This window comes from Homarus americanus, unplaced genomic scaffold (assembly GCF_018991925.1).
Source record: "Homarus americanus isolate GMGI-L3 unplaced genomic scaffold, GMGI_Hamer_2.0 scaffold36970, whole genome shotgun sequence".
In the NCBI taxonomy this organism is placed as follows: domain Eukaryota; kingdom Metazoa; phylum Arthropoda; class Malacostraca; order Decapoda; family Nephropidae; genus Homarus; species Homarus americanus.
In genome coordinates, this window is record NW_024740094.1 from 945994 (window position 1) to 955136 (window position 9143).

The window sequence follows — 9143 nt, forward strand, 5'->3', positions numbered from 1 at the left end:
CCATCTCCGCTCAAGCATGGCATCCTATGTGATAACTGCACGAATAGAATTTTATATAACGAAACAGCTTCTTCCTGGGGATTATCAAATGCAAGACCAAGACCCTGGAAGGTTGGCAAGATGCAGGGGTGTGGGTGTGAAGATGATGATAACGAACATTATTTCAGTGTGTCTCTCAAGCTGTTGTAGTGTAACAATGAGATACTGATTCAGAATGATATTTAACAGGCATAAGGAAACATACAGCACCATGTCCCCATATTTTATCACTCCTCATTGAAACCTTTATCTTTCCTATCTACCTTTGTACGTTGTTCTTTCTCTTTCTCTCTTTGAGTATGTAGAGTATAGTATAGTACAGTACATTAACAATCCAAGAACTCATAAAGGCTCCTCTGTAAGGTACACACGCATCTCTCTCTCTCTCTCTCTCTCTCTCTCTCTCTCTCATTGTATTAATGTATTGATTACAGAAACACACCTGTAATGTTCTTTTAATTGCTAAAATCTGAGGTAATTGAAAAGAATAATAATACTGCTTGTGGAATTCCTGTTGTCTTAGTTTGGGTCACTGATGAACCTTGGGGCTAGACAAATGGTGTTTTCTGTCCTTCCCTTAAAAATGTGACTCTGAAATTCTTTACCCTGTCGCTAAACACTCGATTTTGTTTTTCATAGTGGCTGTTACATTGTTTGGTTTTGAGGAATGTGCTTTTTTCTGTTTTTGTAATTATTTTATATTAGCATTTGAGGAAATATTTTAAAGATTATATTTCTCACATTTGGAATTAATTATCATAGGAACTCTTTAGATAGGATGTACCTTTTATTATTATTATTATTATTATTACAGTATTATTATTGTTATTACATTATTATTATTATTATTACAGTATTATTATTATTACAGTATTATTATTATTATTATTATTATAATTATTATTATTATTATTATTATTATTATTATTATTATTATTATTATTTTCTACTGTTTTCACTTTGTAACACATTCTATCTCTCTCTCTTTGTTTGTTTTTTCTTTCTTTCATAACTAATAGAAATTATTGGGAAGTGAGGGACTGTTGTCAAAAACAAAAAGCAACTAATTATTATTATTATTGGATGTCAACTGAATACAGTACTGTACAATAGTTATACTTAATCAATGAGGCGGCCTTTACATATACAATGGTCCCTCAATTAACGAACGGTTCAATTAACGAAATTTCGGTTAACGAGTTAGCTCCCATTAAGATTTTCAGTTCCATTATTGAACAAAACTTCGATTAACTTCAGCCTTACGTGAAATACGCTTTGTTGTGCGCATCAGCTGATCGGCTAGTCTGCCAATACAGTAATTGGTTCTATGTTTACATTCGTTTCCAGTGGATTAAATATCAAGAAAGTTGTGCTCTTGAATATTTTTGCATATTTTACATTAAAATTATTGGTCATTCTGAAATTTAGTTAACATATTGGTAATATACAGTGCAGAAATAATTATGAAACATGAAAAAGGCATTAGAACCAATGCACTGTAAAGAATATGGCATGTCATCATCGACTGCCTCTACAATCAGCTGTTTGATGTTTTTTTTTCTTTTTACGGGGATTAGCCAACCCGGGCACAGGTCACTGACCCACATCAGGGCCTGGAGGGCGAAATATAATAATAATAATAATTAATAAAATAAATAAAAAGCATAATAGTAATAATAAATGAATAAATACAAAAATGGAAAAAATCAATCAATAGTGAAAAACGACAGTATGTATGTTGTGTTGTCAATAGTAAGACAAACAATTGAGACTCTGCAATTGTGTGTAAATGAGGCAGAAAGTCAGATCAGCAACCTGGGACTTGGTCACAATTTTTGCAAAGCTGCCAGGAATACGACATACACACCTCAAAGTAAGTTGAAATACAGTACGTATTCTATTGTTTTTTATATTATTGTACACTATACTGTACAGTACAGTACTGGACAGTATTTAGTTTATATTTAATGTTTTGTTAATTCTATTGCTGGTATACAGTACTTTGTATGTATACTTTTTCTGTGAGTTGGAACCAATTACCCTATATCCCATTGAAATAATAGATTCAGTTAACAAAATTTTCAGTTAACAACCGACTCTGGAACCAATTGTGTTCGTTAATCGAGGGACCACTGTATACTGTATGATTCAGTAACTTCTGGGGTATGCATTAAGCTTTACTTCTGCTAGACCAAGATATGTAATTATTGCTTTCCAGCTTCCCTCTCATTGCATCTTGCCATCTTGCAGTAGTTCCATAACAGTAAATGTTATACAGTACAGCATGTGGCATGTTGTAGATAATGAAGTGTTATTGTAGCATGGTTGACGAACAAAGCTAATCCTCCCTATTCCTGGGATCTGTGATTATAGGGTGCACCTGCATCATGCTGAATGGTCTAGATGTTGATTATTTCAAAATATGGACTTTTATCAGTTGTTCAGTTGAATTATTAAGTCTTCCCTGTCATTGTTCACAAATTCCAAGGTAACCAACATTATCTGTCCCTCCTGAATACACAGAATTATGACTTGGACAGTTTGCCTACAAACTATGCCAGTGTTAAGAGATTGTTCACATGATTTTATACCACAAAGCTTATGTCTTTAACTTGATGGGAAAACAGTGCTTTTGTTTATCATATACTAAGAATTATTTAAAATCTTATTTATTCAGGGAAATGTCCTCAGTATCAGTCTCTTTTCTATGTAGTTAGATACATGGCTGTATATAGAAATGTATGATGCAGTAATTTCCAAGCTAAATCATGAAAGCTATAAACAAGAAATGTTGATTAAGATAGCTTGCTAGATATACAAGTTGCATGCTTAATATTATTGTAAGGAACATTAAATTGAAAATTAAATAGATAATTTTGTGATAGTCTTACAGACATAAATTACACATTAAACATTATCTATGGGGAAAAAATAGGGTGAAACTATCCTTAGTAACCGTAGTCACTTGGTCAGGACTCAGCCCATGATGGTAGGTGGGACTTGTGTGTGATGCTTCCTGAGTTTGCTGTTGCTGCTCTCATACCTATGCTAGTAGACTCCTCATCCTCTGTGTGTTTCCTGGCTTGCATTAAATGTAGAAATATTAGCAAAATCCAATTCAGGATGTGAGAAACCTATAAAAGGATTGACAAGAAGAAATAAAATACCACAGAAATATCATAAGATGTACAGTATACCTCATGTAACTGAGTGTTTGGTGATACTGAAGCTTGGGTCTGATATTATTCTTATACTATAAATGCCCAGATGAGGATTGTATCTTAATACTGTACCTACAGACTTATTCAGTGTATGCCAAACTTGGCAGTGTTTCTTTGAATAATAATTTAAGTTTATCAAAGCATAATTACTTGTGCATTAAAAAAAAAAATCATAATCTCTGTAACTCCTGGAATCTTTGCTGGTAATATATGGGTCTTGGGTTCAGTTCCTACCTTTATGTGATGGTCATGTACTGACGGGTTTCAGGGTTTGAGAATGTTACTCCTTTAACATTCCACGTGTGGGTGTCTAACTGCTGTTCCTCAAACTTAACAAATTTTATACGAAAATAAATTTGTTCCTCCTTAATAACAATGTCATGAGGGTAAAGTCTTATATTATCCATATGAATATTTTTATTACTAAAGAATTCCCAGTTATCAAAATCTATTTTCACAACACTGGGAGTTACCATTTGAAGTGTGGTTGTTGTATTACGTGAAGACATATTGATGGTCCAGTTGACCCAGATGAAGTAAATTATTGGCTTCCAATTGTGTCACTTGGATGGTTATCTAGATTAGGTCTTCTTTTCTCAGTTGCTCCTCAGTACAAGTTAGCATTTATGAAACTCAGATTTTCTGCTGGGAAGTACTTTCAGCAGGACTTTTTAAGTGCACTAGGCAACTTGTGTTTAGATTGTACTGTACACATGTGTGTTGCCATGTGTTACTTGTCATTTTTATTTAAATATTTTCTCTATCATAATGGGATGAGTTTTGAGTGTTGTAATGTAGGCTGTAGCCAAGGGGTGAACATTTTGCTCCTGGTACTGTTTGCTTCTGGAGGCCAAGTTGTCAGTGATAGAGATGGTCTGCGAGAGCAAATCATATGCTGGAGGCCCCATGTAGTAACAGAAACACACATCTTGTTATTAGTAGTAGTGGTGCCTCAAGTACATAAAGAAGCTTATACAAATATCTGCTTGTTAGCTTAATATGTAAGTCTTGAAAAAAAAATGGATGAAAAAAAGTCCTATTCTAAACTGGGCCAGTAGGGTAGCATATCCTAGTATAGATGTTTAGTTTTCATCATTATATAGTCTGCATGACTCTTACTCTGTTTACTTCATCTGTCTTTAGTAGAATTGTTTGTTCGTGAAAACGTATGAAACTTCATCTTTACATTCCAGAGAATTAGAATACTTGTGGGTGAGGGAGACTGTTGGTAGTGCATGAGTGTAGGGCCCTACTAGGTAGATGTGTTTTGCATGAAATGTTACCAAATATGACTGGTAAATAGCAGTGATGTCAGACTTAATGGGTTGAGTAGTCAAAAAAGGTATTGATGATCTTGAAAATAGTGATGTTGTAGGCCTTTTTTTATGAATTTAAAGAAAAAAAATAAGCTTCCACCATTTCATTCTTGATATACATAGAGGTGCCAGTGGCATTAAGACATGATTTCACATATTTTTAAATGATCTGTAGATTAATAAATATAATGCATTATACAGTGAATCATTTAAATTGAAATAATCTATGAAGAGGAAAATGTGAACTTGTTTCATGTGGTTTGTGAAAAGTCTCAAAAGCAAAATAGTAACATTGTTGACGTTGAACCTTAGCTCTGTGTTGGTAGTGGAATTAGCTTACTCAGAACTCTCTTATTGAGTTGAGAATTTTGACTTCAGAAGTTGTCATATCAGTAAACTTGAGCTCAGCAAATAGATACTGTGAATATTTTAGATTTCTGTCTTCTTAGGATCTACATTGAATTTGCTTTGTACTTAATGCAGTATGTACTTACTGAAAGAACTGTATTTCTTTTATTTATTATTATTTCTCGCTGCATTTAATCTTTTTGTGTAGATGTTCCGACGACGAGTGAAACTATTATAGGTTTAATGTTTGATTTTTTTCGTGGAGTAGTTGTTCCATGATGTGCAATTTCACAACATGCCGAATGGTAGGATTATGTGTCGTATATTCTCTGATAGAAGCTGTAGTGGTTAGTTTTAAGTTATACAAATTCCGGTCACATATCTGTACCCTTGATGGGGCTGTCTGTACATTTTGTTTAAAGGAAGGTTTTTGTTATGAATCTCTTCACGTTTATTTTTTCTAGCAGCTTTTTGTTATCTTATGTAGATTTAGTTACATTAGGCAAGAGTTTTTGTAATCGTCACTTCTTCTTTTGTAGCCTTGCTATACATAGAAGCCTCTCCTCGTCTAGCAGAAACTTCTTTGAATGTGCCAAAGACTTACTTCAGTTAAGTTTTTTTTTTTTTATGGAATGTATCAGTTTTAAGGTCCGTCCACTGCCGTTTTGAGTTTAATGTTGTCATGAGTATAAAACAGGTCACAACTATAATTTCCACATTGATTGTGAGTCACAGTTCAAAATTTTAAATGTATACTTAGATTTTGTAATTTTTTTTTATCAACATTTCATATCCTATCCATGATGAATAGCATACATATGACAATTTATTTACAAAGGAAACTTTCAGAGATGAACGTATACTTATGTAAAGGTGAGATTAATACTGTAGCTTCATTAGCAAACTGCTGACTGTTGGTGTGTGTATGTGTATAAATTAGGTATCAGTCATATTTATTTTACATTTAACATTTTACAAGTAGGATAACGATAAAGTGCTTGTTTTTCTATGTTTCTTTTTTTTTTAAGTTTAATACAAAATCATTCAATAGTACTTAGCATTTATAACTTGAGGACCCATGTTTGTTCCTAGATAATTAGATTAAGAAATGTTGATGGATGTAGTGTTAGTTGGGCCAAGAAGATAGCTTAGGCTGCCCTTGGGAGTAGTTTGTTATGTTGGGTCTCCATAATGGATCTTTTTTCAAGAGGTTGCCTTCTGTGGCACAAATCATCATCTTGCTCTTTATTCTTTTTATTCTCAGAGGGAAGAAGTGCCCAATCTTTTCTCTCTGTTGTTCAGTTTGATGCAGTCAGTTGTCTTGGGTATTTCACACTGTAGTCCACATGTTGGTCTACTACACTTTATTGTTATTCTCTCTCTTCTGGATATTGTTGTCTTCCCCATCTATGTCACTGTTTCCCTTAAAAAAAAATTGTCTCCTGTATCTTTCTTCCTCATTGTTACATTTCTTTTTGTCTATGGTAGCAGATCAAATGGGCCCCAAGTCCTAATAGGCCTCTAACTTAACCATTTGTGTAAGGTTCCAATAAGAATGGGCCTCAACCCTAATGGTTAGGTTGGGATCAATTAGAAGGGGGGACCACTTGACCAATGCCAAGTCTACTCATCGGATAAATTCTTCTTCTCTTCACACACTCTCAGTGCCAGCAAGGGGTTATTACCTCACTTATTTCATAGCCAAAGTAATGTTCAGAATTCTTTTTGAAAATGTTCAGTTATATCTGTTGGGTCTTGGACTCTCTGAAGGTAGGATGGTCAGTAGTTTAAGTGTGTGGTGTAGCTCTGTTATAAATATACGGGAAAAGGTGTCATAATTCGGATTAGATTAGCTTAGATAGTGAGTTGTTAAGTGAATCAAAGGCCCTTCACTAGCTATCCTTTTCTTCCTTGGGAGAATGGAGTCACACATAGTAGGGGGATGGATACTGATGCAAGCTTTCTCTCTACAGTACACTTAGTTATCTTGTCCAGTGAATTTCTCCTTTAAGTGTACCTTTGCATCACACTTTATAGATGTAAGTAAATTTCTTGAGAGGTGACACGAAGCATAAGATATGATCAAACTTGCTTGAACATAAACCTTCAGGGTTGAGTTACTTTGAGAAGTGTGACCCAGGCAGAGCATTTAAATGTCATCTTAATATAACTTGTTGGATTATTCCCAGTGTTCAACCGGGTGCTTCATCAACAATTAATCTTGCAAGGTTAATTTATCTGCTGAAATATTGTTGTGCTAATAATTTTTCTGCTAAGCAGAGCAGGTGGAAAGAAAAAATACAGTCAGTGATTAAAGCCAATAAAATCATTCCTGAAGATTTGCCATTGAATTTGCCATAAAACTTGATTGTCCAAACTTTTTCTTCACTGAACTTGTATAGATACACCTTTACTTTATTTCTGGCCAGTATGTGTCACAACCTCAGTTACAGCAATACCATTCAATTTACTAATGCACTATATAGGGTTTGCTAAATAAGAGAATGACAACCATATGTATTTTGGTACTGGGCATAATGACCTGGTATTGTCAGACGCATGAAAAACTTTGTGAATAACTAGGCATTGCTTTTTTTATTATTTTATTTTTTGCTTCATAATGTAATATTGAAGTGATAGGCTCTCTTATATACGTTTCATTTCTCTTTTTTATTTCTGTTTTATGTATTTGTGTTTTTATTCTTATTATTTATTATGCTGTACTTTACAAGGTAGGAATGTAGTACTGTATATAACAAATTGGAATAAACATAAGAAGTAGATGCATTGACTAGGAGATATAAAGAACCAGAAAATTAACAGTAAGAAAAAAAACATGTTGACAAAGTGTGAACATTGGGAAGTAAAGAATGGATCACGTATTGTGTGGGCATTTAACAGGGTTGATGGGGTCGGTTTGTCTGGGATGAGTGACAGTAGCAATGAGGAGTGACTATTGTGTTGTGGTGAGATGTGTTAATGAAGTGTTGGTGTGTACCATGGTGAGATGTGTTAAGGAAGTGTTTGTGTGTACCATGGTGAGATGTGCTAAGGAAGTGTTGTGTCATGAACCATATGATTGAGAGAATGTGAACAGCAATATGTGTGTTTGTGAGAGGTGTCTGCTTCACTCCTGGGACTAATCACCAGTGCCATCAACTTTAGAATTTGAAGAAGAAATTTGTGCAGTACATATAGAATATTTTACTTTTTGTAATAGCTCTAATACTGTCGCAGAATGTCTCGGTAAAAGTAGTTTACAGGTTCTGACATTAAGTGTAGTACAGTACAAGTTCTGTCTTAAAAGATGTTTTGTAATGTTACTAGAGTTACACATGTTGTGAGAATAATAAACTTGATGAAGGTTATAAGCCATTTGCAATTGATTTTTTTAATTGCCTTTCAGTTGTAAGAAGTACCGGTAATAACTAAAGGGATATGTGTTTTGGTTGTAAAAAAGTCTGTTGTATGTTGAGTTTAGTATTCTAAATTTTTAAAAAGGCATTATTATTTTTTTGTATTTTCCATTTTGGAAGGTAATTTCTGTTAATTGTTTTTATTATGAATTATTCATCATTGATGTCTTAGTACAGTAGTTATGTTGATCTTCTATTAATATTTGATTGAAAACACAATGAGGTATTCTAAGGAAATATTGTTTTTATATTAGTTCTCAATACAATGATGCCTTTCTTTTGGTAGACCATAAGGTTTTTTCTTGGTTACATATTTTATAATATACTTCTACTTTTCTAGATTACTATACTGCCAAGTTTTATAATATGATAATTTACTTGATACTTCCTAATGCCAGTATACCACTGACATGCACCTGCTTGTATCACTGCCATTCTACTGCTTAATGGAACATCACTTAGAATGCTATGACAAGCACCCAGACACAAGAGTTTTTTCAAAAGTATATACAGTACAGCACTGAACTGTACTCTACTGTGCTAGCTATTCATGTTTAAACAAATAGAACTGCGTTTTATCTTTATAAATGTAGTAGAGGACAAAAATTTCTTTATTATTGTGTTTAAATATATTAATAGTTTCTTTATTTTTGTTGTGAAGTCTTAAGTTGATGGTGTTAAAGTATCAGTCTATGGTGACCTGTATAATTAAAGAGTTAACATGTATTAACTCAAATATTGCAATGAAGATCAACAGAGTGATTAGATATGTTCACCAAAGCTCTACCATGGAGTCATATAAT